We start from the raw sequence: 18,986 nt of genomic DNA, 5'->3' as shown, positions 1-18,986 counted from the left end.
GAATTCACCAGCGACGTACGGCTATAATTCACCGGACTGTCCGGTGTGCACCGGACTGTCCGGTGAGCCAACGGTCGGCCGGGCCAACGGTCGGCCGCGCGATCTGCGCGGGACACGTGGCCGAGCCAACGGCTAGATGGAGGCACCGGACTGTCCGGTGTGCACCGGACATGTCCGGTGCGCCAACGGCTCCAAGACTCCCAACGGTCGGCTTCGCCATAGAAGGAAAGAAATCGGGCACCGGACAGTGTCCGGTGTGCACCGGACTGTCCGGTGCGCCACCCGACAGAAAGCTGATATTGCCTTCCAAATGAAGTCCAACGGCTCCTAGGCCCCTTGGGTCTATAAAAGGGACTCCTAGGCGCCTCCAAGAGATGAAGAAGCACAGCCAACAAGTGTAGACTTCACTCGAATCAATTCTCACTCTCCCTCTTGTGTGTAACTCTATAGTTTGTGTAGAAGGCACAGCTATAAGCCTTAAGAGAGAAGAGAAGTGCTGCTTAGAGCTAGAGCAAGGTCTTGAGCGTATCGTTACTCTGCCGGGGTGCTGCCAAGAAGTTTGTAAGCAGCCGCGGTTCTGTTGTAACCCCACTCAATAGTGAAAGGCTCTATCTGTCATACTGACAGATCTGAGCAAACAGAGGAAGGAGTTGAAATAGACTCCAAGCCCAGGTGTGGCTAACTCCAATGAGGACTAGGCAAGCATTTCAGGCTTGGCCGAACCTCGGGATAAATCCTTGCGTCTATGTGCTCTGTTCTGTATTGTATCCTGACTCTCTGTCTTACTCGTCTTTATATCTGCACTTAAATACTTATCTGTGGTATAAGATTTATTTGAAGTGCAGGACATTTTGAGACAGGATCTTCCATTCCGCTGCAACCTACTCGAAGAGTCTTCTCACTCCACTGCGTACTAAGTCTTCGAGTAGAGTAAGAATTTAAGTTTTAAAGTAATAAGTTTTATTCGCCTATTCACCCCCCCTCTAGGCGACATCCGGATCCTGTTCCCGGGTCAAAGGGAACTTTCAATTGGTATCAGAGCTAGGCCTCTCCAGTGTGGGCTTAGCCGTCCGGAGATAACGATGTCGTCACAAGAGGTAACTGTAGAAATTCTTTTAGGCGATGGCTCTAATTACAAATCTTGGTCTGTCTCTATTTATAATGCTTTCATGAGTGTTGATTCTGATTTGAGACAGATCTTGAGTAGAAGTATTTTTCCATCTGATATTAGTAAAAATCCCTCTAATGATGAACTAAGATGTTTATCTCTCAATCACCGTGCTTGCAACATCTTAGTTGAGTCTCTTTCTAGAAGTGCCTATTTTGCCATCATGAGTAGTGATAATGATTTGGTTGTTGATGCTCATGATTTATGGAATAGAATTAAAGTAAAATATTTTGTGGCAAATTGTACTACTTCTACTCCCTATATTGCTTGTGATGCTAACCATTCAAAGGGAGAAGATCAAGAACGATGGACACCCAACGATGAATCTACCTCGTCGATAGGTTTGGTCTCCACTAATAATAAGTGTTTTATTGCTAACAATGACGGTGGAGACAAAAGCCATGATGAGGAGGAGTATGAGGATGATAGCGAGGATGATTCTTCATCATCACAAGGTACATTTTCCTATATTGCTTCCACTGACATTAATGACAGGGAAAATGAGACCGATGATGTGGAAGAAGAGGAGATTCGTCGTTTCTACAACCATCTCAACAAAGCGGACAAAGCTCTCTTGGTTAAGCTGTTGAGAAGGAACAAAGAACAAGGCGAGACGCTTCTCAGGCTAGAGGAGACTCTCATCAAAACAAACAACAGCCTGGAGAAAATGACCAAAGAACATGAGGAGCTGAGGTGCTCTCATGATGTCTTGGTCCAACGGTATGATTCAATGTTAATTGAGCAAAGTAATAATTATGATGCTCTATCTAATGTTGCTCAACTTAAAACTGAAAATTCTATGCTTAGAAGTCAAGTAGAAACAATGAATTTAGAAAAGCTTGCTCTTAGTGAAAAGTATGATATGTTGTCATACTCTCATAGTAAACTAGTTGATGATCATATCATGCTCGATATTGCTCATGAGGTAGTAATTACTAGTTTAAACTCATATGAACCTCATTCTTGCACTAGTAATCAATTGGTCAAAATATTATCATGTGCTGACCTCCACCGCCCCAAGAAAGGCCAATCCTTGTTTGAGAAACAAGTTGCAGGATCAAAAAGAAAATTGCGTGGGAACAAGAAGCAAAGACAGCTAAGGAGAAGACACATTGCTCAACTCTCTCAAGATATCCACGGGCGCGTGGTGAAGAAGCTTGAGAAAGGAAAAACTGCAGCAAGTGTTAAGCTCAACAAGAAGAATGTTCCCAACGCTATAAATGAAGAAATCAACATGAACAAGGAAAAAGGTAAAAATTCAATTAGTCATGTTGTTTGTACTAATCATCTCTCCATGTCCTTCAAGCACAAAAAGGGAAGAGGAAAAAGGAGGTGTTTCAAATGCAAGGAGATAGGCCACCTCATCGCGTCTTGTCCGTACAAAGACAAAAATGAAGGGACAAGGAGTTGCTTTAGATGCAACAATAAGGACCACTTTATCACTTCATGTCCGGTCATGAAGAATCAAGGTTGTGCATCCTCCAAGATGACCCTCTCCAAGGAAAATGACAAACAGCAAGCGTCATGTCAGGTTGAGCAACGCTTCTGCTACAAGTGTGGTGAGCAGGGTCATATATCAAAGGTATGTTATAAAGGTAAGATTCCTAAAGAAGTGAATGTGTGTCAATCTCATTCGCTTAGGAGACCCAAATCATACACTTGTGCTAGATCTATAACGAGATCACCTAGAACTAGCACAAAGGCAATTTGGGTACCAAAAGCGCATTTAGATGATCATTATGGACCCATCCCGAGATGGGTACCAAACTGTGCTAACTAGACCATGCAGGTGCCTTGAGATGGACTGGAGACCATGGGAGAGCTTAAGACGGTTATCTAAAACTCTATACTTAAGCTGTTAATTGTTTTGGTGTTTATTGACCCAAGGTTGAATTATTGTGAAACACTAATCCCATGTTCATCTCAAGTGAAATAAGGTGTATAGGTCCTGAATCATTATTGGTGAATCAAGTAAAGGACCTTGATGAGAATCTACAACATGGTACCCCGTGTATTTTAAGTACATAATTGCAATTTAGTATTGCTCTTAAGTTGGCTTGTTGTGCTACCTATCTTTAGAGCAGTTATGCTTTATGATTGCCTCTGCTAAATGAATCATAATGATGTTTACTTAATCATGACTGGTGCTATATCTTTTGAATCATTCATGGGTAGCTCTTTCATTTGTTATATCCACAACGATTAACTCTCTTGGTGTATATGGGTAAACCTTTTTTTTGTAAGTCATGCTATGTGCAATTATGACATTTTGTTTAGTCCATGTTCACATGATTACCCTAGTTTGGTACTGTGTGAATTTCAAATCCATGTTGTGCCCTCTTGAGCTATGAGGTGCATGAGCAAAAGGAGCCCTGAATTGGTGATAACAAGTGCTCTCATAAAGGCAAAGGTATGGAAAATGGAACTGTGCAATTTTATTGAATATCTTGAAGTTCCATTGATAGTGATCATAGCTGTGTTTCTTGTCTTTCAATTGGTAATATCTTGGTTTAGGTAATTTATGCTTTTAAAATGTTGTTTCTTTTGTGCATCTAAGAAACCTTCTTAATCATGACATGCTTAGATATTTCGCTTTATATACATGATTGTGTTGATCTTCAATTGGTATATGCAATGATAGTTAAATATGAAGCATGTACAGGTTGAGAAAATGTTAGACTTCTGTAAGTATTCAATTGGCTTAGGTGTCACTAAGGCGTGCATTGCTGTATTTAGTCAACCTTTCATTTAGCCTTCAATTGATGTTAAGTGGCGTTTCATTTGATATTCAAATTGGCATCTTTGGGTGATGAAAGTGGTAGAGTATGCCTTGACCAAGGTATGGTGTGATCCCCTCTAGTTCTAAAGAAGCTAGAATGTGCAAAGTGCAAGTCATTCAAATACTTGATGCACAACTTGAGGGGGAGCACACATAACTTGTGTCCTTTGAGACTAACTGTTTCTTGAGCGATCTTGTATAGTCTCTAGGTGGAAAAGAGAAGATAAGCAAGAAATGGAGCAATCTGGACTTGGGTACCTCTGTAAGTCAAGAAATTGGTATCTCAAGTTGTGAGTAAGTGCATATCTTTAGACTGCTCATGCTCTATAATATCTGGTGATAATAGATGCTTAAATATCATGGAGCCATGATAATAAATGAACTTTGCAATTGGTATCTTTCAATTGGTAGCCGTAATAGTTCGCTTCAATTGACATCTTTCGATAATCATTAGATTGGAAGTTTCTTCTTGTGCCAAATACTATAACTTGTTCTAAGTTTGGTGTCTTAGCAACAAGAAAAAGTAAGGATACAGAATCAGGCACAAGTGTGAAGAAGCTCTTGAGAGATCAGATACTTTCAAGATGGGAAGTACACTACAACATGGTAAAGGTACAAAGGGAGTATTAATCTTTTTGCATATATGTATCTTACCTAAATGTTGATAGTGCATATGTTCAATAAGTAAGGGGGAGTTTTTTGATAGTCGTTTTTTTCCCTTGACACCCTGCTGTCCCTTGACATCATCCTATGTTCTTGCTCGAGTATGGTTTTTGGTGTTTGATGTCAAAGGGGGAGAATTTGTGCATTAAAGCTTATCTCAACCTGAGAGGAAAGCTTATCCTAAGGGGTGATGTGTTAGTTTAAGCTTTGCTAGTGTGTTATTCATATGCTTCCTGCAGTATTATATGTGTTGCATCATATGGACTAGTGCTTCCGTTGCTATAAATTTATTGGCATCTATTGTGTTCATTCTGAAATAGATAGTCATGTGGTTAATGGTGCTTTAAGATTGCTTTCAATTAGTGTCTTAGTTTGAATTGGTATCTTAATGATGAATAGTGGTAGGCTGATATTTCTGTGATATATCCACTAAATTGAATGGTGTTTAACTCTGATTATGTGCATTTGTGTGTTATAGCATCATGGTTTGATTCTTGCCAATGCATACTAAAAAGTGCTAAGGTGTAGAAATGTTTCGATTTGCCTAAGTATGTGCAAATTGGCGTCTGAGACCAAAATTATGTTTTTGAAGTAAGCACTTATTTAGGGGGAGCATTCTATAATCTTAGAATTCAAATTTGTGCTTCAAATCTTATTCTTATGTAAGCTTTAATTGTGTTGCCATCAATCACCAAAAAGGGGGAGATTGAAAGCTCTCTTGTGAGTTTTGGTGTTTGGATGACAACTCAATTAAAGGACTAACAAGTGTACTAAGTGTTGAACAGGTGCTTAAAGTAAAGCCTACAGGGTTCAACACAAGTGAACAAATGTGATGGTCCAAGAACTGGATTATGGATACATAATGGACATCACAAGTAAGATGGACATTGCAAACGTGAGACTCGGGTGCGTAGCTCGGAGACAACTGATCAAGCCAAGGACGAAGGCAAGAAAAGCTTCGAGGTACCAAGTGCACGGGAGAAGGTCAAGGAGGCCGAGGAACCCAAAGCCAAGGGTGAAGAAGAATGCTTGCAAAGTCAAGGGTGATCGAGTTGAGAACAGCTACGGCACATCAAGGATCACTACATAAGGACGTGACTTACAGCCAATGAGGTAACAGCTACAGTTATGTGGTGTAAGTCATAAGGCTCAAGATCAAGCTCTAAGGAGGAAATCAAGGTCACTAGAAGGAGAACAAGTGTCAAAATCAGAACTGGAAGCAGCCCAAAAGAGCTAAGTTCACTTTGATCTTTAGTTTGGGTTATTCCTATGTTTGGAGATGTTCTATGTGACCTTTACAGGATGTTGGAGCCAAGTGATGTCAATCTAGATCAAGTCAAGCCGACTTGATGATTTATGAGTCCAACATCAAAGCTCAAGCATGTGGAATGCTATAGATTTAATGTTTAAGAGAAGGTATGTTTCTATACTTAGTACATTGGTTTTGTGGACTAATATACTTGTCTAAGTGTTAGAAACAGAAAGAAGAAGAAAAGAAGAGAGGTGCAAAGGGCTTGGCTATGTACAGCCAAGGCAGCTCAGTCTGGCACACCGGACTGTCCGGTGGTGCACCGGATAGTGTCCGGTGCGCCAGGCTGAACTCTGGCGAACTAGCCGCTCTCGGGAATTCACCGGCGACGTACGGCTATAATTCACCGGACTGTCCGGTGTGCACCGGACTGTCCGGTGAGCCAACGGTCGGCCGGGCCAACGGTCGGCCGCGCGATCTGCGCGGGACACGTGGCCGAGCCAACGGCTAGATGGAGGCACCGGACTGTCCGGTGTGCACCGGACATGTCCGGTGCGCCAACGGCTCCAAGACTCCCAACGGTCGGCTTCGCCATAGAAGGAAAGAAATCGGGCACCGAACAGTGTCCGGTGTGCACCGGACTGTCCGGTGCGCCACCCGACAGAAAGCTGATATTGCCTTCCAAATGAAGTCCAACGGCTCCTAGGCCCCTTGGGTCTATAAAAGGGACTCTTAGGCGCCTCCAAGAGATGAAGAAGCGCAGCCAACAAGTGTAGACTTCACTCGAATCAATTCTCACTCTCCCTCTTGTGTGTAACTCTATAGTTTGTGTAGAAGGCACAGCTATAAGCCTTAAGAGAGAGGAGAAGTGCTGCTTAGAGCTAGAGCAAGGTCTTGAGCGTATCGTTACTCTGCCGGGGTGCTGCCAAGAAGTTTGTAAGCAGCCGCGGTTCTGTTGTAACCCCACTCAATAGTGAAAGGCTCTATCTGTCATACTGACAGATCTGAGCAAACGGAGGAAGGAGTTGAAATAGACTCCAAGCCCAGGTGTGGCTAACTCCAACGAGGACTAGGCAAGCATTTCAGGCTTGGCCGAACCTCGGGATAAATCCTTGCGTCTGTGTGCTCTGTTCTGTATTGTATCCTGACTCTCTGTCTTACTCGTCTTTATATCTGCACTTAAATACTTATCTGTGGTATAAGATTTATTTGAAGTGCAGGACATTTTGAGACAGGATCTTCCATTCCGCTGCAACCTACTCGAAGAGTCTTCTCACTCCACTGTGTACTAAGTCTTCGAGTAGAGTAAGAATTTAAGTTTTAAAGTAATAAGTTTTATTCGCCTATTCACCCCCCTCTAGGCGACATCCAGATCCTGTTCCCGGGTCAAAGGGAACATTCAGTATGTGGTGTCCCCGGAAAGCTGCCTTGAACTCTCTCCATTCCACCTCTCGGTCCTCTGGCTGCATAGCAAGAAAATGGTCCCACCAAGTCCTTGCGGGTCCGCGAAGCTGCTGGGTGGCGAACCTGACTTTAGTGACCTCTGAACAAGCTCCATGAAGTAGCGAGAATTTGGATCCCACTACTCGCAACCACACATCTGCATCAAGTGGGTCCTCTGACCTTGTGAACAATGGTGGGTGAGTGCTGAGGAACTCCTGGTAGGTGGCTGCCGCTGGGTGACGCTGATGGTCTCCACCACCATAATGCTGAGGTGGTGGCTGACGCTGAGCCAGCTGTCTCAAGATCTCATTCTACTGAGCCATTAGCTCCTGCAGAGTGGGAGGCGGTGGCGGCGGTGGAGGAACGCGCTCATTCTGGCCATGACGCTGCCTTCCGGCCATCTGAAAAACCACATATATACTTAACACCATATCTCCAAGTTCAAGGTTTAATCGCGGCGAAAAGAGTCGAAAGCAAAATGATAGATTCCAACTTAAACAAAAAGGATTTAAAAAGGCATAAAAAAATTTTTCCGTCCAAATTTAAAACTGATAACAGTATCCATCAATCATGCTTCCGAGAGAGTTTATCACGATTACATCATTAGTCCCAAAAAGACTCAACTCTATCTAGCCTAGTACCCCAAGGGTGCAAAAGCTAAGCTAGCTGCAAGGAGTCCTACCATTACTGACGTCTAACTCTATCCTGGGCACCTAGTGAGCGAACGAGGCAACACTCGACTCGGGGGAAGGTGGTCTCCCTGAGCCAGCAGTGTCCACACTAGAGGCAGGCTCCTCTCCTCCCTCGATGTCGACGTCCTCGTTGGCCTCCATATCCTGGATCTCCTGGTGATGCATATCCAAGTGCTCATTAGCCTCGGCAAGCTGCTGCTGGGTGTTAATGAGCTGATCCTCGAGAACCTCGATGGTGTTCTCCCTGGTGCCCACTAATTCCTCCAACTCTTGGAGATCAGTGGATAGCTGCTCCACCTGCAAGTCCTTTTCCACCATTTCCGTGGACAAATCAACCACGAGCTCCTCTCTATTATCCAAAGTGATCTTTGTCGCCTCCAATAGTGCCATCAGATGGGACATCGCCTCACCGCGCATCACTTGCAGACGGTACAGAGCATTCATGCACCGTACGGTCAAGTGCGCAGTCTGACCTGGGTAGATGGCCCAGATATCCTTGCCATGCTCCACCCGATCCTTCCACATTGGGTCATCCTCCTTCTCGGCGGGGAACAAGCCAATGGGGTGGGTAGCCAGCTCCAAGGGATGGAATCCGCAGAAAGTGGTCAATCCATGCAAAGCAATCGCCTCGATCGTGTCCTCAGCTCGGTATCCAAAAGACTCAGAGTCCAATGAGCGCCAGCCTGGCTGCAGGGGATGAGGCTCCAGGGTCATCCTCACCCTACAGCGGGGCACTCGATGCTTCTCGAACTGCTGCACCGCGTACTGAGGGGGTGTCGTGTATCCGGCCCCCTGAAGTACCTCCCACAAAATGCGGGGAAAGCCCTCTCGTGCGAGCCCGTTAGTGTGGGACAGTGCATTTCCGTCATCTGAGGATCCGTGGGAAGTCATCTGTGTACGGTTAAGCGTAAGTAAAAGAAAGAGGACTATAAAAAGAACAAGAAAAATAAGACTCAACCTTTCTCTAGTTAAATAAAATGGGACTGCGGACTTAATGGGTTATCATTTTGTTTTTTAAGTCTTTACTCAATTATCCATTTGTTTAAATTAAGAATGCATGCATGCTCGTTCTGAACGACCTCACCAATATATAAAGGGAATAGGGAAAAACTCCCATCCCCTAAAGTGGCCTGTAGGGCCTAGTCACTTAGCCACCTAGCTACCCTTCTATCATCCTAAGGCTTCACGTCCTAGGTCTATCCTGCTCGTCCTATGATCTATCCAACATTGTTTCTACCAAGTTTTACTTCGGAAAAGGATGGTATTTATATTTTATTGATTCCTCTGTGGTGGTACAAGCTCCGATACCAGCTGTGGCGAAACCGCCCGAATTATTCCAACTTAAGTGCCTGAGCCCTGCCTTAGAAGCTAGACCACACTTAAATGGGAATAACCCGTCAATCCCTCGGATCTAGTCCGACAAGGCCACTGACAGGATCAAGTACCACAATCTCACTCGATGGTGAGTCACAGAGCAAATACAATAAAGCATAAAGCCATGCATTAAAGATTATTAAATTATTACATCATCATCGGAGTTTTTGCAAAAGTAGTCATCATTGTTCGAAGTGCAGCGGAATAAAACTAACGGTAAATAAACAGAGAGATGGGGAAGCCTGTCCCATCACTCCTCATGCTCCTCCTCAGCTGAGGTGGGGTCCCACTCGACAGTCCAACCCGGTGGCAAGATGGACGGCCAAGTCACTCCAGCAACCATGTCCTCCAGAGAACCTGTAAAATTATGCCACAAGCAAGGCTGAGTATACTAATACTCAGCTAGACTTACCCGGTGTGAGGAGTCTACTCCTCTACCTCTAGACATGCAGCTGTTTGGCTGTGGGGTTTGGTTGCCAAAAGCACTAGCTGAGTTTCTAAGTCAAGTTTTTAACTTTGTCAATCTAAGTGTGACTCTCTTAAGGCTAAATGTGTACTATCTACTCATACATGGTAGCAAATATTATTAGCAATCAACATCTTATATCAACTCATCATATTTCCACTTGTTACTCAATGCAGTACAATGGATCAAGCAGTCTCATTAGCTGCGAGAAGCAGACGATTCGAATCGAGTTTTTATCCTTGCAAGGTAAACCTAAACACACGACGTGGCGAGGCACTCCGTCCCCACACACATCAACCGTCCCCACTGATTCCCCGTCAGCAGATCAGGGCTCACCGCCTTGGCGTACAATGCCTCACTGACCCCGACCGCCGTCGTGCAGTGACCGCACTTGTACCCACCATAACCGGAATGGGAGACCACGTCTCAGGTCGCGTGAGGGATAAAGTCCACTGCTGTCGGTGTTTTGGGTCCGACCGCACACCCGGGGTTGCCCCTCAAGGTGCTTTTAGGAGTAGGACGGTGTCGACGACTGTAGCAAAATGGTTCGTGCCGATCGCACGAGGGACAATGGACAAGGTTTGCAGGTTCGGGCCGCTTAGAAGTGCGTAACACCCTACGTCCTGGTGAGTATATGAGCGTGGTTACAAGAGGATTCTCTGGATAGAGGGCACAGAGAATGTTTGTGGGTGGCTAAGTAGAGTAGGATCGATCGATCTGAAGGGGTGCCCCCTAGGCCTTATATACTCGGCCGTGGAGCATTACATATGTTATGATAGCAACAAGTAGCTGAAAGATAGTGAACTTCTTGAGCTTATCCCTACGTAACCTCCGCCGACTTATCCTCGCATGGCTCCGTTGCATGGGGGCTTCAGCGCGGGAAAGTCGGGTTTCTGTTTGTGATTCATTCGTTCGACGTTGTGGGCCGCCTGTGCTTGCACTAATCAGTCCCGCGTCCTTTTTATTGGTGGTCTTTCCCTAGGCCCACGAAAGAATGACCTTACGAATTATTGGGCCCTTGGGCTTTTCGTGAGGCCTTTTACTTCTTTAGTGGACCCAGGGGATATCTATCCCCCACAAGCCCCCGATCTTTGAGTTAATTTAGAGGTAATCAACTCAAAGATCCAAGGTTCAGAAAATGATTTCCTGCTGCCTCCTCTGGCTCTGATCACTCGTTCGACCAAAGTTTGGTTTTGTGCTTGTGCCTTAGAAATCGGCATTTCGGATTATAAGATTCTGGACTTCCTTGGGTGCACCGAAGGTGCACCCAATGGGTGTAGCCCCCGACCTTTGAGTAGATTTTAGAAGATAATCTACTCGAAGGTCTTCTCCGAAGATTTTCTCCATTCGCGCTCCTGCATCTCAGTTGAGGATTGATCTTTCCAATCTTGTTCTACGCCTTAGAGGTCGGCACTATATTGATTTAGAATGATAATCCATGGGGTGCACCGAAGGTGCACCCAATGGGTGTAGCCCCCGACCTTCAAGTGGATTTTTGAGGATAATCCACTCGAAGGTCTTCCTTCTGTGTCCTTTTGCTGAGAATTATCCTTTCTGCTTGTAAAAAATTGGCATGATGTCATCCGCGCTATGTCATCAGTTTTTATGCTTCAGAGGTCAGCATGTTTTTTGTCTTTTGCAGCCGAGTTCGCAATCCATCCATATCTCGCTAGGTAGTGTAATTTATTTGCTCTGTGACTGATTGGACATTTGATGGACGTTCTCTGTCTAGTCTTCAAGTCATTTCTGTCGACCATATTTTGCACTCCACTGGCTATATTTGGCTTCCCTCTAACTCTTGTTGATATCTCATTTTTGTCTTGAGGTATTCACTGCACGCCCTGCACGGATGTGACCGTTTGAAAAATGTACCGAAAATTCCTGGGCGTCCCCCCCCAATGGGTGTGGGCAAGGGACGACTTGGTACGCTGAGTGTTTTAGCCGGTTGCCTCTGAGTAGTAATGCGATGGGACGGCTAGTGTAATCATATCCTTCGCGCTGTTGACTGGAGTCCCAATGGGTGTAGTGTTGCATGAAACGACGTCCGCCGCCTGACGTGTCTTCGGGTGAGTGGAAGTGCTTATTGAATGCCTTGCGACTGTTCAGTGACCGCGGTTAGAAGTGAGCGGTTGCCTTTCCCTTCTATAAATAACCCCTTTGCTTCTCTGGTTTCTTCACCTCTCTTCGTTGCTCCTTACTGCCTCTTCCCTTTCTTCTCTCCCAAAGCTCTCAACCATGGGCAAGAACAACAAGCGTAAGCGTGAGCCGACTCCTCCATCAGAGGAGTTTGGTGACTCGGAGTACTCGGAGGAGGAGTTCTCCTCCGAGCCCGAGGGGTCTCCGGCTCCCGTCTCTCCCCCGGCGTCGTCCGATGACTCGGACGACTCCTAGGGGATAGCCGCGGAGGTCTGGACATACATCCGGGCCGTCGAGCGCGCCGGGCTCGAAGGCTCGGATGAGTCGGAGTACTCCTCGGGTGAGGAGGACTCGGACGGCGGCGAGGAGGGTGAAGACGACGACGACGACGATGACGACGATGACGGCGATGACGGCGACGGCGGCAGCAGTGGCAGGGGCGGCGGCGACGGCAGGGGCAGCACCAAGGGCGGCAGCGACGGCAGCGGGGACAGCACCAGGGGCAGCAGCAGGGGCAGCACCAGGGGCGGCGGCGGCGGCAGGGGCAGGGCCAGTGGCTAGACGCCACTGGTCTTCTTAGATATTAGTATAGTTTAGTATAGCTAGAATAATGTAGTAGTAATTAGTGTAGTTTAGTAGTAGTAGTAATGTAAAGTAGAATTAGGGAAGTATCAACTCATAAAGAGTTGGTTTGTAACTTATTAACCTCCCTTCAATGAAAGTTGTCGTTTATCTCCTCTTTTTGATGACTCGTCACTGGTTTTGCTAAATGTTGAATCGATTCTTTTGATGTAGTAGAAACAGCGCCGAGCGGTTGTGAAGATTGACATCAGCGTTTTAGAAGTAACACTGAGCAATCGAACACAAGACCAGCATTTTAGAGGCAATGCCGAATGATAGAAGGTCGGCATCGGCATTTTGGAAATAATGCCAAGTGACAAAATACGGGGCCAGCATTTTAGAAATAACACCGAGTGATAGAATTTCGGCATCAGCATTTTAGAAGTAATGCTGGGCGTGTGAACACGTGGTCGGCGTTTTAGAGGCAGCGCCGAGTGATTGAAGGTCGGCGTCGGCATTTTAGAAGTAATGCCGAGCGATTGAACACGTGGTCGGCGTTTTAGAGGCAGCGCCGAGTGATTGAAGGTCGACGTCGGCATTTTAGAAGTAATGCCGAGCGATTGAACACGTGGTCGGCGTTTTAGAGGCAGCGCCGAGTGATTGAAGGTTGGCGTCGGCATTTTAGAAGTAGTGCCGAGCGATTGAACACGTGGTCGGCGTTTTAGAGGCAGCGCCGAGTGATTGAAGGTCGGCGTCGGCATTTTAGAAGTAATGCCGAGCGATTGAACACGTGATCGGCGTTTTAGAGGCAACGCCGAGTAATAGCCAGCTTCTTCAAGTTTCTTTGAGGAAAATGGCCGAGTGATGAGGTGGCACATCGGCTTTCTTGGAAATAACTGTTAGATATCCACGTGGCATGCTGAGATTTCGGAGATGACCGCCGGGTGATGACCGGGCACTTTTGAAAAGGTATCTGGCTCAAGAATATCCCTTAAGTGTCGCGCTTTCAGCCGCCTTTGCTTTCCGTGCCCTAGTTCTTGCATTTCCGCATCTGAGTCTTCTCTGCCACTCGCCTCCTACTCTGTTTCGCTAGCGAGAAGCAAGAATGGCGCCCAAGAGGAAAACCGCGAACTCGTCTGCTGCAGTGATCCCCGCCATCGATCCCAACAGTCAGTTACCCTTCGCAGGTAACCATATGTCTGTGATTTCTGAAGTTGAGCTTCTCCGCCTTGTTTCCGTCGGGGTTCTCCCTCCACGGGAACTCTGTTCTTGGCGTTCTTGCCATGGGACTACTGTCCCAACCGAAGATACCCACGAATCAGTGGTCTATACTCCTTTCCTTCTTCGCGGCCTCGGCCTTCCCATATCTCCTTTTTTCCGTGGCATCCTTGATTTTTATCATATCAACCTGACTCACCTGAACCCTAACTCCATTCTCCAAATCTCTATTTTCGTTCACCTTTGCGAAGCTTATCTTGGCGTGCTGCCGCATTTTGGCTTATGGAAGTATCTGTATCACTGCCGTCCTGGGATGGCCGGGGGGCAACATCAATTGGTCGGAGGTGCCAGTTTAGAGATGCGCCGGGGGCGGAAGACCGAGTATCTCGAGATACCTCTCAAGGATAGCATTAAAGGCTGGCGTCTGGAGTGGTTTATAGTGGACAATTATGGAAACTCTCTTCCTCCTCGCTCAGGGAGACAGGCAGACGTTCGCACTCCGAGTTGGACTGAATCTCCCACGGACCAAGAAGTAGCCGAGGCGGGCGTGTTGCTTACTGAGGTTGGATTACTGAAAGAGAGAGGTCTGACTGCCGAAGCTGTGGTCACAGATTTTGTTTTCAAAAACATTCAGCCGCTGAAGGACAGGGCCTATCCAGCATATCTTTACCGAGGGCTGGCCGACCCAACTCGAGTTACTAATAGGAGAATTCCTTCTGTTGATTTGGTGAGCCGACTCGAGATGATCCTCAGGGGTAAGGTTTCAAACGTTGGAGCTCCAGTGGCATACTCGGCTTGGAACCTGCCTTCTCCCAAAGATTTCACTCTTTTTGTGTCCAATCCGCCCGTGACAGATAGCAATTTGGGTCTTAGAGTTCGACCTTCTGCTGAAGATGTCCGTTCCTTAGTTGCTTCGCTCGGGGAGATACCTGATGATGAACGACAGATTTATTTTGAAGTGCCCCTGAACCCTAGTGACGCAGACATAAATGACATGCTCGATCTGCTAGCTGAGGATTCGTCTGATACTGTTCCTGATGGTACACCGGCAGTGGTGCCGCCTCCAGAGGTTGATGCGACCTTGGATGTCTCGAAACCTGCCAATACTCGCCCGAGGCGTCCTAGCCGAACCAGTCAGCCCGAGCCTTCTGCTGATGAGCAGAAAAGGAAAAGAAGACGCCTCCGGCGAGTGTCTAGCTTTGATGAGGACGCCAGCACCTTAGCTCCTACTGCTGAAGAAATGACTGCGACTGGTCTAGCTGACGTTGATCCCAATGGGTGTGCTCCGCCTATTGCTGACCCTAATGAGGATGCTGTTTGCGCTGCTGCTGTGGAAGATGAGGAGGAAGAGAATGAAACTCCATTAACTCGGAAGAACAGTCGGCAGCTCGTCGCTAGCGGTGGTAGTAGTGGGGTTCCTTCTCCTGCCTTGTCTGCTCTTATTGGTCTGCAAGAACTGTCCATGACCAATTTTGATCAAGCTCTAGAGGATATGGTCCCTGAGAACTTGCTGTTGGAACCTGCAGACGTTGATGCAACAGAAATTTGCGCAGCCGTGCCAGATGCAGGGTTGAGGTCGTCCCGTGCCTCGTCGACCTTAGAGCACGATCTTGAGGGCCGGGATAATGACTTGGACCGTCCTGATCCTGTGGAAACAGCTGAAGGCCCGTCGACCTTAGAGGTGGTCACGGCAGAGAGCTTGGATCCTTTGAATAGTGCTGACATGTGCCCAGCCCCCGAGGGTGTCGCCGGGGAGGACTCAACTCAGGTGAGGAGTGTAGGCCACTACCCAGCCCCCGAGGGTGTTGCCGGGGGTGACCCGGCTCAAGTGGGCAGTGCCAACCTTGACCCAGCCCCCGAGGGTGTCCGAGCGGGGTCTCCCTCCTGCACTTCTATGGATGTTCATGTGGGTTCACCTCCACATTCTGGCGGCATGACGGTGGCTCGGACTCCGGATCAGGGGGTCGCTTTGGAGGGCAGCATCCCCACTGGTCTGAAGTTGAACTCTGCTGAATGTACTGAGCTTGTTCCTGCTGGCCTACTGCGAGCTGCTTCAGGTGGTGGTCTGATACCTGATTATCAGCTGATTTCTCCTGACCTGGGGATCCCTTCGTTCTTTTCCAACCTCCAGGTGCTGTGCCGTGCTTTAATTTGATCTCTATGTTGCATGAATTGCTGTCATTATACTCATCTGTTCTTCTCGTCAGGCTTTGGTGAATGGATTGGTCAGTCAACTGAAATCACAGGGTGCTTCTACCCCAGAAGTGGCATCATCTCTCGAGTGTTGGAATCCAGTGTTGCTTCGTCGTCGTGTATCTGAGTTGGAGGCCATCAATGCTGGTCAGTGTCCTTTCTTCTTCTTCTTTATTCTTGTCCGTAGGTTGTTTTACCTTCTGACCTTGTTTTGTTTGAATACTTCTTGATAGGGATGACTCGGCAGATCATAGTTCTTGAAGAAAAACATTCTCAAGATCAAGCTGAAATGACTCGACGATGCGCTGACTTCGAGGAGAAGTATTCTCAAAGTCAGATCGAGTTGAGTCAGGTCTCTGCGGCTTTGGATGACGCTAACGCTCTGAGTTCTTCTCTTCATGTTCAGCTTAACTCTGAGAAGGTAGCTTACGAACCTGTGCTTCGCCTTATCACGCTCTTGGATTCTGAATGAGCTTGATTTTTGCTTGTAGGAAGAAAAACGTATCCTTGCTGCTTCTCGCGACAACTTGGACAGACTGTACCGGGATTCCAGTAACTCGCTGACCATCTTGGAGAGGAGCCACCGCTTTACGATGGAGGAACTTGACAGTCAGCGCCGTCAACTGCAAGAATCTTCGGACGAAGTGGCCCGCCTTACACAGTTGCTATCAGCAAAGGATGCCTCCATCAAGGAACTCCGAGCTTCCAAGAAAACCATTGCCCGGGAGTTGGAAACTGCTCAGCAGGCTGTTAAAGTTGCTGAAGAGGCTGCTGTCACTTTCAAAACTCAGCGCGATAAGGCCCTGGACAAGGCCATTCGGGCGGGACGAATCTTGATGAGAAGACCTGGCGTGGTTGTCCCCGAGGATATAAGAGCCGATGTGGTTGCTGCCCCTGATTCCTCGAATCGCCCTTCTTCGTCAGTCGCTCCTGAGAGAGACATTGGAAAATAAAGAAACAGTTCGCGTGCTCTGAGCGCGCAGTTAGCATGAGCAAGTATTTATTTAGAGGACATCAGCTTATCACTCGAATGTTATGATTTCTTTCTTATCGTATCAGAATTTATTAGTTTGCAAATTTGTGGTATGCTACATGATAATTATGAAGTTTGTTTGTGGGATATGGAGATCATCCCTTGAACTGCATAAGCGTGAGTATGCTATACTGGTTTAAACCATCAATTACTTTTAGCCGGTAACTTCCGTTAGTAGGGCATAGTGGTCACCCCTGAGTTAAATAAGCGTGAGCATGTTGCACCGCCTTAAGTCGTTGCCGAATTAAGCCGATTGCTCCGTTTGCAGGGCGTAGTGGTCACCCCGAGTTAAGTAAGCGTGAGCATGTTGCACCGCCTTAAGTCGTTGCCGACTTAAGCCGATTGCTCCGTTTGTAGGGCATAGTGGTCACCCCGAGTTAAGTAAGCGTGAGCATGTTGCACCGCCTTAAGTCGTTGCCGACTTAAGCCGATTGCTCCGTTTGTAGGGCATAGTGGTCACCCCGAGTTAAGTAAGCGTGAGCATGTTGCACCGCCTTAAGTCGTTGCCGACTTAAGCCGATTGCTCCGTTTGTAGGGCATAGTGGTCACCCCGAGTTAAGTAAGCGTGAGCATGTTGCACCGCCTTAAGTCGTTGCCGACTTAAGCCGATTGCTCCGTTTGTAGGGCATAGTGGTCACCCCGAGTTAAGTAAGCGTGAGCATGTTGCACCGCCTTAAGTCGTTGCCGACTTAAGCCGATTGCTCCGTTTGTAGGGCATAGTGGTCACCCCGAGTTAAGTAAGCGTGAGCATGTTGCACCGCCTTAAGTCGTTGCCGACTTAAGCCGATTGCTCCGTTTGTAGGGCATAGTGGTCACCCCGAGTTAAGTAAGCGTGAGCATGTTGCACCGCCTTAAGTCGTTGCCGACTTAAGCCGATTGCTCCGTTTGTAGGGCATAGTGGTCACCCCGAGTTAAGTAAGAATGCAAGTCAATCATAAATGAATCAAGTATCTTTGAAATTTCTCTTTATTGATGACATATTTCCACTTTACAGAGTACACGGCCGCCCCGGCTGTTTTGAAGTACAGCTAGGGGTAAAACTTTCTGAGGTGCTCTATGTTCCAAGAGTTCCCGACTTCTGTACCATCCATCTGGGTGAGGCGATACGATCCGGGTCGAGTGACCTCTGCCACTATGAAGGGTCCTTCCCATAAGGGTGATAGCTTGTGTCGTCCCTCCCCCGTTAGAATTCGGCGGAGGACGAGGTCCCCTACTGAAAAGAACCTTTGCCGCACAGCCTTATCGTGATAGCGCCTTAGAGTCTGCTGGTATCGCGCTGATTGTATTACTGCATTCAGTCGTTCTTCCTCAAGTATATCAATATCCTCCAGCCTGGTGGCCTCAGCTTCCGCTATGCTTTCAAAAATCAATCTTGGCGCCCCAAACTTGAGATCAGCGGGTAGCACTGCTTCCGACCCATAGACCATGAAAAAAGGAGTGTTTCCATGCAGGGCCCGGCTAGGTTGAGTTCTTAAGCTCCAAACAACATAAGGCAATTCTCTTATCCATTTTCCTGCGAATTTTTCATTTTTATCAAAGACCCTTTTTCTGAGTGCCTCCAATATCATTCCGTTGGCTCGCTCAACCTGCCCGTTGGCTCTCGGATGGGCTACAGATGCATACTTGATCTGAATGCTTTTCCGCTCGCAGAAGTCAAAGAATTCTGAACTGGTAAAGTTGGATCCCAAGTCGGTGATGATACTGTTTGGTATCCCAAATCTGAATATTATGCTTTGTATGAATTCCACGGCTTTAGCAGAGGTTAAAGAGGCAATGGGTTGGAATTCTATCCATTTAGTGAACTTGTCAATTGCCACCAATACATGGGTGTATCCTCCTTGAGCTTTCTTGAAAGGTCCAATCATATCCAATCCCCAGCATGCAAAAGGCCAAGTTACTGGTATGGTTTGTAGCTGCTGTGCTGGCAGGTGCTGTTGTTTTGACAGGTACTGGCAAGCTTCGCATCTCTGAACTAGCTCAGCTGCATCATTCTTTGCTGTCGGCCAATAGA

This window comes from Zea mays, chromosome 2 (genome assembly GCF_902167145.1).
Source record: "Zea mays cultivar B73 chromosome 2, Zm-B73-REFERENCE-NAM-5.0, whole genome shotgun sequence".
Lineage (NCBI taxonomy): Eukaryota > Viridiplantae > Streptophyta > Magnoliopsida > Poales > Poaceae > Zea > Zea mays.
This window is presented reverse-complemented; position numbering follows the sequence as displayed.